Source organism: Marmota marmota, unplaced genomic scaffold (assembly GCF_001458135.2).
Source record: "Marmota marmota marmota unplaced genomic scaffold, marMar, whole genome shotgun sequence".
NCBI classification, from domain to species: domain Eukaryota; kingdom Metazoa; phylum Chordata; class Mammalia; order Rodentia; family Sciuridae; genus Marmota; species Marmota marmota.
Window position 1 is genome coordinate 7,450,503 of NW_025999961.1, and position 16,817 is coordinate 7,467,319.

General features: G+C 35.3%; 1 long non-coding RNA gene across 1 annotated transcript in view; it reads left to right on the forward strand.

Moving 5' to 3' along the window:
- Window positions 1-16,266, forward strand: part of LOC125616745 — a 28,362-nt gene extending 12,096 nt beyond the window's left edge. Inside the window, exons 2-3 of the long non-coding RNA XR_007347490.1 lie at window positions 13,771-13,825; window positions 15,205-16,266. This is a non-coding gene — a long non-coding RNA (uncharacterized LOC125616745). The remainder of the gene's footprint in view (window positions 1-13,770; window positions 13,826-15,204) is intronic.
- Window positions 16,267-16,817: the final 551 nt, after the last annotated feature.

Genomic DNA, 16,817 nt, shown 5'->3' on the forward strand with positions numbered 1-16,817 from the left:
TGTCCTGTCCATCAACATGCCTCTAACACACCTTTTTAAGCTTTTATTCCTCCGTTCATCTCTCAAATGCTGATGTTTATTATGGTAAAACACCCTGCTAATTTCTTATTCACTATCTATTCTTCTCTTCTTTACCAAAATATCTCTGACTTTGATGAAACTGAAACATATTCCAGGCAAATGCAATCTCTTTTTCAGACTCTTTTGACACTAATTCCAGGCAATGCGATAGAGATAGAATCAAAAGTCTAGAGGGTAGAACCAGGGGTAGAGCTCAGTGTTAGAACATTTACCTAGTATGCGTGAGACCCTGAGTTTGATCTGTCCAAAAAACAAACAAAACAAAAAGGCCTAGAGGACCAGCTTATAAAAAAAAGGACATGTGCTTATTTTGTTTCCTCTTCTTGTCAATGAGAAAGCCAAGGAAACACATCTGATGCCTGAAGCAGACACGTCAGCCTGTGATGGGGAGAGGGCCTCTTACCTAGAAGGGCAAAGCAGAAACTGGACAGCATCTGAGCTCTGTATTTCCTTATTGATCTGCCTCCCTCTCAATTTTTTCTGATGTCACTAAAAAAGAAAAATTGCTCTTTGGTTAAATCACTTTAATTTTTGTTTACTCACTTATAGCCCAAAGAAAGTCATGCCAATTTTGACCAATGTTCATAAAACTTGCTTAATCTTTCAATATTTTTGTATTTTTTGTTTGCTTTGTTTTTGCATTGTATTGTAACCATTTGTTACCATAATATCTGTCACTCCAGAGCCATAAGGGACTGTTTTAACTATTATTGATGTTATTGCCACCTAATAAAGTAAATGAATTAGTGAAAACTCCTTAAACGCAACAACTCTAAACAACCAACTCATCCTGTGATTCATTGTACACCAACAAGATACAGCCGGGATCACAGAACCCATGGAAATGTCAGTCATTTTTGTATTGTTCAAACTTTTACTCATGTTACGTTATTTTCAGTCAAAAGTATTTAATGATTTTCAGTGAGAGAACTGAATAGAACAATTAAGTGCAAAGTTTCTGAGACCCAGGGGTTGAAGAGAACCTAGTATGGGTGGAGTCATCAATCGCAAATCCGTTGACTTGTGGAGCGTAACAGAAGTGAAGGAGCAGAGCATGGCTGCAGATGTGTGGTAGGGAGGGCAATCAGGTAAACGATCAGAAAGACTGGTGTGAATGTGCCAATCTTACTGGTTTTACTTTCTTTCTAGTCAACTACCACTGGCCTACTTTAGAAATGCCTGGACAACTTCAACAGTCTCCATCTTTGTCTTTTTCCAGTTGGTCCACAATCATCAGTGTCCAGATGCTTGAAGACAGACAAACCAGGTTGAATTTTAGACTAAATGGAGGTTTAATGATAGTCCATTGTCTAAAAGTCCTTCTAAGGCTTCTTAATGTCCATAGGTAAAATATAACCACAGTATACCATGTCCTCCTTTGCCCAGTTCTTCCCCCTCTGTGCCTTGCTCATCAGTATGTCATGTTCTGGGAGCATTTGCACTTCTCTCTGTGGCCCAAGCTCCTTTTTGCCTTCACACACACCATTGCACAAAAGGTCTTTTTGCTTATGTTCTTGGTACTTGCCTGGTGGCTCCGCTTCATGTTGAAGGCCAAGCTCTCCACTGCCTATACAGAAGCTTAAGCCACTTTATTACCATGTAATCTTAGATAAGTCTCCAAACCCCTCATTTTCCTCATTTGAAAAATAGGGATAACAACAGTACTGACCTCATGAGATGGTTGTGAGGTTGAAATGTGTCTGCACATGTGAAAGCACCTAGAATGTAGTAAATAAGTGAACTAGTTATTAGCATATGTTCAGCACATGTAATACACATTGGCTATTGTTATTATTGGAAAAGTTACTCCAGGTCTTCTCTAATAAATCTGAATTAGACGCATCTCCTTTATGTTACTATTCTATTCTTACATTACTATATTCAAACTTTCCATTTGCAAGAAATATAGTGTCATGGAGCCAGAGAACATGAGTTTGGGTTTGGGTTTTGCTACTTAGTAGCTGTATGACCCTAAGCAAGTTGATAACCTCTGACATGGTTTCTCTCATCAGTAAAATAGAGATAATATAGGATATGTTTCATAGGATTTGTTGCGAAAATGAAAAAAAATATATACATACACATGTAAAGCTAATTTCTGGATATAGAAAGTGCCATAAATGTATTTGCTATGCTGATTACATCTTTACATATCTTAATTACTGCAGTGTAAGCTTCCTGAAGGCAAAGTGTGTGCCATTCATTTTTACAATTTTCAGTACCTAATGCTATGCCAATGTTCAAAAATATTTCTTGAAGGAATAGATGGGGTATATTTTTCTTCTTACATCACAAAGGAATACAATTAAAAGATGATGAGGTTTTTACTTAAACATTCTTAAGTCTACTCTTCAGAGAGTAAGAACATTCAATGGGGTTACCATTCCTCTGCTCCTATATGTTCATTTGTGTCAGATTTGATATGGATATAATAAAACTTATTGAAAACACTAAACTGCTGACACTTGAAATATCTGGTTGGAAATTCTGGTGCTCTGACTATTTTCATTCCCATGGTTCCTGACAATATTAAGCAGGTTTATTTAAGGGCAACTTAGGTCATGAAAGAATTTATTCTGAATGACATATTATACTGAGTCTATCATTTATATATGTTCCCCATCACACTGCACTGTAATGGACAAAGCATTTGTTGGGCTTCTTTATCTTGTTTTGGATTATCAGAGAACTTGGGTCAAATGGATTCCTCTTAGAGTCACACACCTACTACTGGTGGTTGGTCTTCTGGGAACAATTTCATTAATTAGTTGAAAAAGTTTACCGAGTAATGTAGCATGATCAATTTTGTATTTTAAGTCAATGTGGAGTTCATGGGAAAAAATATCTGGGAGTGGTGGGAGCCAGGGTGGCAGATCAGGGAATGTAAGCCAGAAGCAATCATCGGGAAGGCCAGAAAGGGAGGAATTTGGGAAATATTATAACATTTCCTAGAGTGGTAACAGTTAGTCTTTGTTATTGGCTGGAGGTGATAGAGAATGTTAGAATAACTCTGGTGCATTTAAATTAATTCTTGGGTGCCCACTGCAATCATTGATCAGCCCCCCCCCCAAAAAAAAAAGAGGAGGAGAAACAGTATTATTTGGAAACATAAACACTTTTGTTTCTGGAGGTAAAACACTTGTGGGTGACCAGATGGAGGTACCTGACAGACAGTAATTATGAGGGTGTGGAAATCAGGAAAGAGGCCAAGATTGGAGATACCAACTTGGAAGTCATTACTGCATGGATATTCATGGGTGCCATTGTTGTAGATGACATTCGGCACAGTGTATGTACAGAGAGAATGAACTCTAATTTGTCACAATGGAAAACTGGTTTATTTTTTAGAAGATAAAAAGATGAGTATAAGAGATTATTAGAGCACTTCAAAAAACTTCAAATGGAAATTCTGTTTTAAGATCATGGCAGAAGCCTACTGTCCCTCCTCAGGGATCTTAAAATCCAGGGATGTTCCTTTGTATTTACATGGATAATTCAACAAGGAAGTATATGCATAAGATATGAATCACAAAGTAAAGCAAGCAAACCTCAAAAGGCAACTCTTAGACATATTCTCAGTCCTAAACAACTCCATTCCTTCTTTTTAATCATTTAAGGCTACAAGACAATTGTGCACTCTAAACTTACAGATTTTTTTAAACTGATATATATATATATATCTCACAACCATCCAGTACACACATCAGTGTACATACATCACTGGCACATTTTTTTTAAATACTACTCACCCTTTCTTCTTGTGATTCATTCTTGATACTTTCCATTCTGTTCCATTCCTTCTAATCCTTTGGGAAAAATACCCCAAGACAATTTGATTCAACTACAAACTAAATTGATCTTAGTAGCTACTGAGAGGTTAAAATCCACAGTTTGAAAAACTCTGCTTTAAAAATCCTTCTGGAACTCTGTGCAGATTAAATGTAAATTCTCCTAGTAAGACTCTTATTGAAAATAGGCTGGTGGAGAGAATTGCAAGCAGACTAACCAAGGGCCCTATAGTACTTTCTCACAGGAATTGTGCTGAGGGGCTCTAAACCAGTTAGTGGATGATTTATTATTTTCCCTTTCAGTCAGCTGATATTTATTGACTGACTACTATTGTAGGCAAGGCACAGTTCTTGGGAATACAGTGTTCAAGACCAGGCAAATTGAGAGTTTATAGGGCCTGAAATTTACATAACTTAGTAGGATCCACTTAAAATAAAAGAAGGTAAGGTATCATCATATTCTTCAAGACTTGGATCTCTTTCTTCTAAGATCCAAATTTAGGCAATTTACCAAAAACAACAACAACAACAACAAAAAAAAAAAAACATTTACTCAGCCATGCTTCCTGATTGCAGTCTGACGCCCTCCTCTTGAAGAACTCTAATTCTGTGCAACTTCCACCACTTAAAAGGTCCTCTGTGAGCAAATGGGATCTGAACCTGAGAGTTTGTTAGCTTTAAAGCAAATCTACCTCTGTTTTCTTCTATGTAAACAACATTAGCCAGCTTGTGTCTACTGGGCAAGACAGATGCAAATTAAAGTACTATTCAGACATATATTCATTTGTGTGTGTGTGTGTGTGTGTGTGTGTGCGCGCGCGCGCACTTGTGTGTTATGGAGATGGATAGAGAACATACAATAGGAAAACCAAACATAAGTTTTTGGGAGAGGGAGAATTTCTGGAGGCAAGGCCAGCTGGAGAGAAAGAAGACAGCACATGGTTGTGATCATAGATCAGATTCAGGATCTGCTACTGGTTTGTAAGCTGTCAGCACCAGACCATGATCAGACACACCACAAACTAAGAGTGACTATCCATATATTTTTAAAACAATTTGAGGGGGTAATGTTTTATTTGTTAAATCTAGCAGTCAAATTTAAATTTTCATTGTGGTGGTTTTCACTTCATTTTCCAAAATTTATTTATTATGTTTTTGTATTTATTAGTCTGCACAGACTGATAGAAAACCCTGTCCTTTACCAAGGACAGGAAATTCTCCTGGCAGAATTTTGCTTACCATACTTAGAATAAATAAAATAAAGGATAATAAGGATTATATATCACAAAGTGTTATCTTCCCCCAAAATAGAAAACTTTACAGCAAATAAAAATAATAATGACATAAAGAAGTAAGATTCAATCCTTAAGGAAAAAATTCAAATCAGGTAATGCAAAATTAGAGTATGGTACCTTTCTAAATGTGTAGTAGAGGTAAAATTTTACTTCTGCTCTCTTAGGGTTTTTTGAGATGGGCCTGAGAGTTAAACTGACATTCAACAGATTAACAGGAGAAAAGTAGATAAATTTATTTAGCGTAAGTTTGATGTGATATGGGAATCCTCATAAGGACATGAAGGCCCAAAGAAGTGGTAAAATCTAAATATTTTTAAAGTAAGTTGAACAAAGAGTGGTAATTGTGGAAAAGTAAACTATGTGGGAAGGCAAGAACAATTTTAACCAATCTGTTTGCACAGAATTCCTTCATCATAACAATGTTACTTCCCTCCTGGTGGAGGAAGGGCATCTTCCAGATGGAAATTTCATCTCCTGCTTTCAGGTAAAAAGGGAAAGAGTCAAAGTGCACTTTTTGCATCTGCTGTTTTCTTTCCTTCTTTCCCTCCCTCCCTCTTTCCCCCTTCCTTCCTTCCTTCCTTCCTTCCTTCCTTCCTTCCTTCCTTCCTTCCTTCCTTCCTTCCACTTAACTGTAATCCTTATTCTTGAGTGGCATGTTTTGGTGTGAAATATTCTGCCATCCTTTAGCATTACACCGATGAAAGGCTAAATCCTAAAGTAGCATGAACTAATATAAAAGACATACCAAGGACAAGAAAACTCCATTTAGGAGCTAACAAGGACAACCTCATTCTCAGGTTAACAGCCAGTGGGTAGAGAGGGGCCTTTTGGATCCTCTAAAGCCCTAGTATACACATTCCTTTAATGTCCCATGTGAGAAAGGGACCTTGCTTTCTTCCCAGCTCACAGTGGGTCTATCCCTGTGTCTCCATATGCAACCCAGCAGCAGCTTCTCTGGATTTTCAGGGAGCTCCATATGAAGCGGATCACACAGCGATGTGGCGATTGCATTCCCACGTGAGGGAACAGAACATTTGTTAGAAATATAAGGGCAATATATTTCAATTTTCAAAATTCAAAAAGCAAAATTGCCTTAAAAAACACAGTATTTATGAACTAAGAAAGGGTTTGCTGTTAAACATTTAATTTCAATTCACAGCAGTCAGGAAAAGAATGCTTAGGCATTAAAGAAAGAGATACATTTTACCTTAATCACCAACCTTTAACTCATCTTAATTATCATTTTTAAGTGTTTGGGAAATTTTTGTTATATTCATAGAGTAGGTAAGAAAAACACACACATTTATATTAAGAATCTTCTCCTTTTTTTTCCTCGTTATTTTCTTTCTTAAACTTATCCTGTTTTCTAGTGTAAAAAAATCACATTTACGTAAGTCCTATTTCTCAAAGTTTATATAATTTCTTGTACTAATAAATAGTGAAATTTGGTCACTTTAGGGGAAACTTTATTAACATGGTATAAAATAAATATTTAACTTTTTATAAGTTACTTATTAGAATAAACACACAGTGTGATTTTTTTTTTTAAACTAGTAAAATGTTCAATCATGTGTTTACCTGTGTAATCTCCTAATTCTTGCAGGGTATATATCATGCTTTAAAAATTAATTTACGATTTTGTCAGCCATTTTTCTTGTCAGATTTAGAACATTGTATGTTGGGTGCATTTCAAAGTGTTCCTATATTTACAAAATAGCAGAAATGGAAGAGTTTTTCATTGAAGCATTCTTTAGCCATTATGTCATAATTGCTTGATTTATACAAAGTAATGCCATGTCACACTAGTAATTTAGCAAAGATAAATCACATTTTTATTAGTTTTTTTTTGCCTCTGTGTAGTTAGAACTATATGCTCAGAGTTGGTGAAATTTACAAATTAGATCTGTTTTAAACTGAATTTGAAGGAAAAAATAACTCAGATTAATGCAGGGAAGATTGGTGTTTACTCACATATCTGTTTATGTTATTGTTGCTTGTTTAAAACATTTAACTTTCAGAAAATTGGGAAAATTTTAAAGCATGTCCTGTACCCAAACTGGGGTCTACAGATTGCAAGTGATTTACCAAATCTCTGAAAATAACTGTCAGTAGGAAAAGAAACACACTTTTTTTTTTCCTAGCCAGAAAGAGGGTTTGATTTCTGTTGGATTTTTTTTTTTAAATAAGTGTGTGTGTGTGTGTGTGTGTGTGTGCAAGCACGTGTGTATATTATACCATAAAAAAGAAACAATTTCTCTCAGAGACAATGGTGAAGATAGTATTTATCTAAGTTGTGCTTTGTTAAGAACTCTCAGATCACACTACTTGGAAAGTGTGGTCTGATTACCATGTATGTAACTACTTTCCTAATAATAATGAGGAAGAAGTAAATGAATTATATAAATGAATACTTGGAACATTGACTAGAAATCCTCAACCTCCTTGAAATGTTTAAGGATTTGTTGAGAGTCTTTGGATGTATTTGAATAGTGCTGTCAGAAAACAAAATTATAACAAATTTACTTTGAAGATCTTAATTGGTTGTATTTTTAATCCTGGAATTAGACAATGCTTCATTGCTTAAAAAGGAATGAGTGTTCTGAAGGACTGAGCAGAGGAGATTGGTTTTATAGACAGAAAAGTGATGAAGAAGCAATGACCCCAAAGTGGATTGGTCATTTCAGAGCTACTTTCCTTGTAAGTTAGGAATGGGAAACAGAATTATGGAAAAATAACAGATTGTTTAACATCATGTTACTTCAGGTACTTTTTGTACCATCAAAGGAATCATGTTACTTCAGGTACTTTTTGTACAATCCTGGAATGACATATTCTTAGTTTGAAAGAGACTTGAGCTGTAGGTAATTTGCAAATGAATGCATCTGCAAATGAATAAATGCATAATATAAGAATTAAATCAAAGGAGACATCATTGTAATGTCATTTGGCCTTTTTGGGAAACTTAGCTCTCTTTCACTGTCCTGTTGCTCTAAAGGTTAGATAATTTAGCATCATTGTGGAGACCTGGAACTTTAGCATGGGGGGCTGTATTCTGATTTTTCATTTGGTTTGTTGGGTCCCCATATACAAGCTTAGTTCAAAACAATGGCCTTCTTTAATTTTTTTGAACAGTTGGTCATGCCCATTTCCCATACTCCTGGAGGAGTTTAATCAAAGCAGTGACAACCCTTGTTTCTGTATTTTCTTTAATTTTCAATGTATTATTTATCTATTAAACACATCTCAAAGGGAACGTATGTGTTGCAGGAGGGGAAAGTATGTGTTGCAGATGCTTATGGATCTTGTTACAGAAACACATGGATGTCATAAAAAATTGTGTTTGATGCATTTATTCATTTGCAGATGCATTCATTTGCAAATTACCTACAGCTCAAGTCTTTTTCAAACTAAGAATATGTCATTCCAGGAAGATCAGCACATCCAGGCCCCACTACATTCTTTACTTGGAGGGTCAAGGATATGAATTCAGGATTTGATAACTGAATCTGTTGAGTTTAAGTCTACTATTCTGTAGCAAATCAACATGAAGTATTCTTACAAGAAGAAAGATAAAAACAATGAATTGTGAGACCTCCCTAATTAACTATCTAGATCATCTGCATCTGCCTGAAAGGTACTTAGACTGAGATTCAGTCTTATGCATTTGAGTTGACTTCATTAGTGCTAGATTGGACATACAATTGTCAAAATTAGAAATATATATAATTTTTTTAAATTTAAAATTTAAATTTTAATAAAATTTTAAATGATTTTTAAACAAGTACAAATGGAGTTAAATTTCGTAAGCAAGAAAGTTATAAAGAGAGGAATAATTTGGTAGAGTAATAAAAATTATCCTTTGGGTAATATATGTCATTACATATATTAATGTATATTGCTTCATCATGCTTATAAATATCTCTTATAAAAATTCAGAAAGCAAAGTTACCAACTTACTCCCTTAAAAGTAATCTTTCTCCCCTAGTCATGGGTGTGAGAATTTAGCTCCCTTTTAGCCCAAACACATTATTACATAACAAAGAAGAAAAGAAGATTAGGAGGAAAAGATTCTCAGTAGAGGCCAGGAGCCTCTCCAAACTGAATTTTAAGGGCTTCTTCTGATGTAGGTTTCCTCTTTTTCATTAAAAAAAAGAAAAAAGAGTATTAAGGAAGTAACACAAGTATAATAACTGTTCACACAGCCCCTTTCAAGATATTCTTAGTGGTTTGCATTTTTCAGGGCCTCGTGTTTGATAGTGGAAAAGAACTGATGCAGATGGTGGAGAAACAAATTCAGTGGAAGTTGCTGCAATGAGCAATATGGTATAATCTTGGACACAATGTTGTCATTGTGTTTGATGCATTCATTCATTTGCGGATGCATTCATTTGCAAATTACGCGCAGCTCATATCCCTTTTGAAACTAAGAATATGTCATTCCAGGAAGGTCAGCACATCCACGACCCACTAGATTCTTTAAAAGCCTGTCCCAGCTATGGTTTCCCCTCCCCCTTTTCATTTCCTTTGAGAGGCTGGAAGCGCCTCAGTGAGGAGAGTGTGGGTTCCTGCAGAGCAAGAAGGTAATTCCTCAACTACACATGACTGTACATTCTCACTACAAGTATTTCATTGCAAATTACGACTCCATTCAACTACAAATTAGTGAAGTTAACCACAAATTTTTGGAATAATCTTGGGAGACAGCAGATTTACTTGGATTACATTTACTTTGTCATAATGGATATTCAATAAGCAGGGATGAGAACACATACTTAAATAAGTAGCTGCTTTATTAATGAGAGCAGAGATATTCTTGTTGTGAGGCAAAAGTAATAATTTGTGGAAGAGCCAGCCATGCATGGTGGTGCACACCTATAATCTCAGGGATTTGGAAGGCTGAGGCTGGAGGATCTCAAGTTGAAAGCCAGCCTCAGCAACTTGACAAGGTCCTGAACAACTTAGGGAGACCCTTCTCAAAATTAAAAAAAAAATTGTGGAAGAATATGAGAAATAGGGAGAGCAAAGAGATTATATGAAAGAACCACAAAAGGAAACATTGGCAAATGAAAACTGAATTCTCCAATAATCAGGAATCAGCTTGATCTTTGACCCAAGCTTCATGGTTTCAGTTTAGATTGGACAGGGTGTCATACCTGCTGTATGATAATACTGAGCCTTAGTTTTAGAGGGGAATGAAATCTGCAATGAGCTCACAGTTGACAAAGCCATCTGGGCACAGTGAAGGTGGGTTGTGCAGGAAACAGCTTGATAATAAAATCCATGAGCTGAAACTTGAAGAAATGGCTATTAGATCTCCATTCCAGCATCCTGTCCTTTCTGTCACACTCTCTTCAAATTCACTGAAGTCTCCTTATACATTAATTAAGTGTATGATCGACTTGATTTTGGTTTCTCATATTTTGCATGCTATTTAACACCTGAGCTTTGTGCCTTACCCAGACTAGCTGTGTAATGGCTCCTTTGAAGATAGGTGCCATCAACAAGTCTTGCACATTAGACTTGCTGCTATATCAAGTTTGCCTACCTTATGGAAGGGAATATCTTCTGTGTCTAACACTGCTCACTCTGTAAACTATCATTGTACAATATCAAAAACTCTATTTTCTTTATTTTTAGGGACAGCAGACAATAAGTGTGTATGTCAAAATGTAATATATAATAATTCTCAAGATATTGTATGGACAAAATAGGGAAATATTATCAAGAAGGGTACTAGAGGGATAAGTAATTGTTTGCAAGAGCCATTAAAGACTTAATTATTTTTACTTCCATAGGGAAGTGTCTAGTTACTTGCCTCTTAACTTTATCATCACCCCTGATATATGCATTGAATTGAAATGTTAAAAGTATTTTTTTTTTGCCAATGTTACAGTGTTATAACATCTTTTTCTTACTTTCTTCAAATAATGATCCCCAAATAGCAAGCCTCTCCTATGGAGTTGGCATTAGTATATATTTTCTTTAACCTTCATGCTGGAATATAATATGTGTGTATGAAAGGGACAGTCTTTCTTTCTTTTGATGTTCTTAGCCATTTAGGAGATTACCAGTCAGGTTTTCTTGTAGACTATTCCTCAATCTGATTTGCAAGAGGTGTTTCTCCTGATTAGCCAGAGGTTGTACGAAGAATATTACAGATATGAGGTACCTTTTCATCACATATTATTGGGATGTGTGTGAAATCAGTATGACCTACCACTGATAATATTAACACCAAACACTTGATTAAAGTTGTGTTTCCTAGGTTTCTTCACTAAAAAGCTACTGTATTTTTTCTTTTTTTTGGATTTGAATTTATTGCTCAAAAAAGGTCTATTGAAGTCCTAGGTCCAAGTACTTGTAAATGTAACCTTATTTGGAAGTAGGGTCTTTGATGATTTAATCAAGTTAAGATGAGGTCCTCAGGGTGGGCCCTAATCCAGTATGAGTGATGTCCTTAAAGAAGAGGAAAACACTACATGAAATGTCAGTGCAGACACAGGAAAATGTGACAGTAGCCGAGTTGGAGTGATACACCCGCAAACTGAAGATTGACAGGCAGCCTGGCAGCTAGGAAGAATCGAGAAAGCATTCAAAACTTTGGACAGAGCTCTGCACCCTCTCTTCATTTCAATTAATCATCTAACAATGATGCTTAGGCATGAAACAGTGGAGACATTGGAGGACCACCATGGAACAATGTTCTGTCTCAAAGCTGATCAAAAATTCTCATCAAGGACAGGAATAAAAATCTTCTCATTCACATTCCATCAAATAACACTGCTTTATATGATGCCCAAGTCATAATTGTTTTTTTGAAACCCTTTGCTTAGTATGGTATTCAGTGAAAGAATCCAATAAAAATGTAGTTAGGCCTTTCATGTGGAATTCTCCAAAAGCATTCCATTTAACTTTAATTTGACAAATTGGCAGGCTGTCTTGGTTAAACCATTTGAACTTTTATCTATTTATAACAGTTTGAACTACAGTCCCACTTCTTTTCTCCTCTAGAAGGAAATAAGGGATAGTAGATTCAATCTATTTATGTGTAAAAGTCCCCAATTAAGCTGTGATTTCAACTAATTCTCCAAAGTAAGTTGGAGTTTCAATTCTGTTTGAGAAAGCTGATACGTTTTATTTTCTCCCCTTCTCTCTCTGTGCCCTTCCTTCATTCTGCTTTCTTGCCTTTTGTTTGCTATCGTTCTCACTTTATTTTATTTATAAAAGAGGTCACATTTTATGGAACTAAGTGTATACACACATGCACACACACACACACACTCATTTTAAGTTCATATTAAGTTGAGATAGAAAAGAAACATGTTGAAATGGAGAAGAAATCAGCTTTAAGTTGAAATAGAGAAGAAACGTGAAAGTTCTGTTTTTGCTACCCTGTTTGCGGCAATAGCACCTATTGTCTGAAGTTCTTGAGCATTTCATTAAATTTACTTTAAAATTTAATTATGTAAAATCAGTGCATTAGAGCTTGTGTAATCATCATGGCTTAGAAGATGATCCCTTAAGAATTGCACACTCAGGGGAGCTGGGAGGTTGCATTACCAATTACCAAAATATGCTTAATGCAAGCCCATTCTTCTTTCTACACATTGCAGAAGTTATTGGAAAAATTCCAAAACCTTATAAATATGTATGACCTAAATTGTCCATTTAGCTTAGCAACAAACAAGTGTTTCCTGTTATATTATACAATGTTGGCCATCAATTACTTTAAAAAAGTATGCTGCTGTGGGTTTTACACAAGCATGCATACAGAAACTACAATATCCTATACATTTATCATATATTTAAAAAAATTAGACAGCTCCTGAAACATAGTCCTATATGAATACACACACACACACACACACACAGTATGTGTATATGGGGCTTCCTATGTAAATCATATATGACTGAAACAGTTCTTATTTTATATATGCTGTTACATGACCTTACATAGGTTTACCAATTTAATCACTTTTTTGATGGCTGATGATCATCACTTTTTAATTTAATCTTCAAGTCATACTAGTGAATTTTTTTTTTTTGAGATGATTTTCAGCAAGTGGAAGCTTGGGATAGTGATACAGAGAAACTGTGATGATGATGCTCTAAGATATCAGAGAAAGAAATCTTGTTTTCTGGAATTCCTTTGTATTGTTCAGTATTATATTCTCAAGAGATTTAGTAAAGTGAGCAAGTGTAATATAAGGGTTCAGGGCATGCTGCCCCCCAATATAATACCTTGGTATTTGAGGAAATAACAGAAGCAGGTGGATTGTTCTGACCTTCTCTCTCTCTCCTCCGAGGTAGGTCACAAGAGTCTGCTTGCTGTCACTCTCCCTGTACCTAGACACTAGCAATGTCCTGTCTCTAGGACACAGGGATAAAGAGGAATCTGAACCAAGGGGACTTGGTCATTCCTCTCTATCAACAGTAGATCAGACCTTGTTTGTCCAGTCTCATTCAGCACAACCGTCTGGTTTTCATTCAACCTTTGCATAAAAATTCACTTTTTCCTCTTTCTTTGGGTCTTCATTCTGATGACTCCCATATCTTGAAAAACTCAGATAAGTTTGTATGCTTTTCTCATTTGTCTTTTATTTTAGGTGCCTCCACCATGAACCTGGTGATGGATGAGGAAAGGAGTCTTTCCTGCCTTGTGTGAGCTCATATCCATTTTGTTGTTCAAGTATTTATTGTCTATAGTTTATTATTAAGAGTAGCCTTGGCTGTCAACCTCATAAGCCACACTGGAGGACTAAAGGAACCAGAGGAGAATACATGTAAGAATGAAATAGAATACTGTATCCAAAAGACTTAAAATCAACATGCTATAGTGATGGTGATTTTAAGTTTATGTTTATAGCAGCTAGAATCCAACAGCTAAACTATGGAACCAATCTAGGTGCTCTTTGACAGATGAATGGATAAAGAAAATGTCGTATATATACATAATGGAATATTACTCAGCCATAAAGAGAAATAAAACTATGGCATTTGCTGATAAATGGATGGAACTGGAGACTCTCATGCTAAGTGAAATAAGACAATCCCCAAATACCAAAGGTGAATGTTCTTTGTGATATGCGGATGCTAACTCACAATGCGGGGGGGGCGGATGATTACACAAGGAAAAAAAATTGAAGTACTTTGGATTAGACAAAGGGGAATGAAGAGAAGGGAGGGGGATTGGAAATAGGAAAGTTAATAGAATGATTCGGACATTACTCTGATATGTTAGTGTATATTTATATATGAATACCTGAACAATGTAATTTCACATCATGTACAACCAAAAGAATGAGAAGTTGTACTCCATATATGTATTATATGTCAAAATACATTCTACTGTTATAAATATAAAAAAGAATAAATAAATTAATTAATTAAAAAATAGATCCTAGTGCCAACAAATACCAGGGGTCCATGTAAGAAGCAGCCCACCATGTTTCTTTTTCCATTGGCTTGAATTTGTTTAACTGTAGAGGGAAAATTCTCAGTGCTTATTCAGAGAGATGCTAAAAGAAAGGCAGTGGTACCAAGGAGAAATTTTTCTTTCAGTTTGCTTATTTTGTTAAGGAAAAGCAATTAGTTGTTGCCTTTGGTTCACGAAATAATCCAGTAGATGTGACATGCCTGCAAAAAAAGACCAAAACATTGAGATTAATCAAAATTTATGAGAGCACTTACTATTTTTTTAAACTGTTTCTTACTAGTTTTATCCTTGTTCAACTTCTTTGTTTAAAGTTTCCATCCTAAGAAATAGAGTTTCAAAATCTACCAGGTATCAAGCCATTTTGTAACTGAATCATATATTATAAAAATCTGACTATAGCAAGTTTGGACAGGTTATTTGAAAAATATGATATATATTTCTACATAATGGGAGATATGAAAAATGAGGAAAACAAAGAGATAATCTTCCTTCAAATTATTCCAAAATAAATTCTAAGTATTTTGAAATATTTGTAGTGGGAAAGAAATGTTATCAGTCTTGGAAGTCAGAGAGTTTTTTTTATTCCTTTCCTCTGTCCTTACAGGGGTGGAAAAGTTGACCCCACTTGTTGACGAGAGGAGTCCCAAAGTCACGTTGCAGTTGTGAGAGAAGAGTTGAGACATCCACTTTAGAATAATTCACATCTTTCCTCTTTTTACCTGTAAGCACTACTGTGTTTTAGACCCGTGTTTTATCACTTTTGCTGGGATGCTAAGGGCAATTACCTCCTACCTGGTCTCCCCAACAGGTACCTTCCACATGGCTGTAAGGGCAATGTATTTAAAATGAAAACCTATTCTTTATATTCCATTGCTCCACACCCTTCTAGCTTCCCTATAGAAGCAAGCCCTTCAACCTAGGAAGCTCTTCTTCATCTGTTAAACTTTCCAACCTATTTACACAGCACTTTTTTAAAAAAACTAGTTGCTCCCAGCTCTCTTGCCCTGCTCTTGGACATGTATGCAAGCCATGGTGCTGTGACCATTCCCTCGGTTGTATCCTTATTTTTTTTTTTTTTTCTTGAGGATCAGGCGTTACCTCCCCAACCCAATTTACAACATGATTTCAAACTACCTTCGAAGTTTTCTTTCTCATTTCTGACCACTATGCCTCATAGCCATGATGCATTAAATGGAAACACAGTTCTCAATACACAGACTGTTGTAAAAATTAAATGATACTGGAATATGTGAAGTGCTTATAACAATACCAGCACACAGGGGCTGCTCAAAAGACTTTAGGTATTATTATTGTTAATGCTAGTCACGTATACCTTATATTTCTGGAAAATTGCAATAATTCTGAAAAGTGTCTCATCTCAATATCTTTGTTAATATTCTTTGCTCTCCTTGAAATTTTCTATCCCAATTTCTGTCTGTACCCACTTTCTCTAGGCCTCAAAGTCTATTTTAAATTTCACAAATTCTTCAATGAAAATATGTTTCTTCTCCAAACTTTAAACTTTGTTTATAGACCCTCTCAGCATCTGCATATTCAGTTCATCTTATTTATGGAATCTTTGAAAATTAAGATTATATTACATATTCTTATTACTGTAATTCCCAATATCATCTTTATTCAAGAAAGTTGATACTCATTGTCTCAAATTAGCTCATGACAAAAGAATTATTTTATCAAATGTATTCTAAATATTAAACCAAAACTTTTTCCCTAGTCTTGATATTTTTGATATTTTTATTATCTGTTTTTGTCTTATTTCTTGTTAATTATTCTTATTTAATCTCTTTCTAAATTAAAGAGACAGCATTATACAAACTATCTAAAGGATCCTAAGCAAGATTTTGAATATATATTTTAAATTGATAATTTATAAATTTATTTTTCAATCCAAAATGTATTTCATAAATACCCAATAGGTATCTGGGACATGGAATAAATATTGGGGCTACATCAGGGCTATCAAAATGAATAAGACATAGTGTTTGTTCTCAAAGAGTTCAACATCTCCTGGGTACAGAGGGATGGGATAGATTCAATTGAAGACTCAGGTAAAGTGGTAACGGAATTGAAAGTGTGTGATATTATTTTCATCTGAAAGAAACAATAAAGAATTTATGAGAAGATGTGGAACTTGGACTGTGTCTTGTGTGATGGGTTTGGATTTATTAAGCATTTGTTATTCTAGAGACAGGGAGA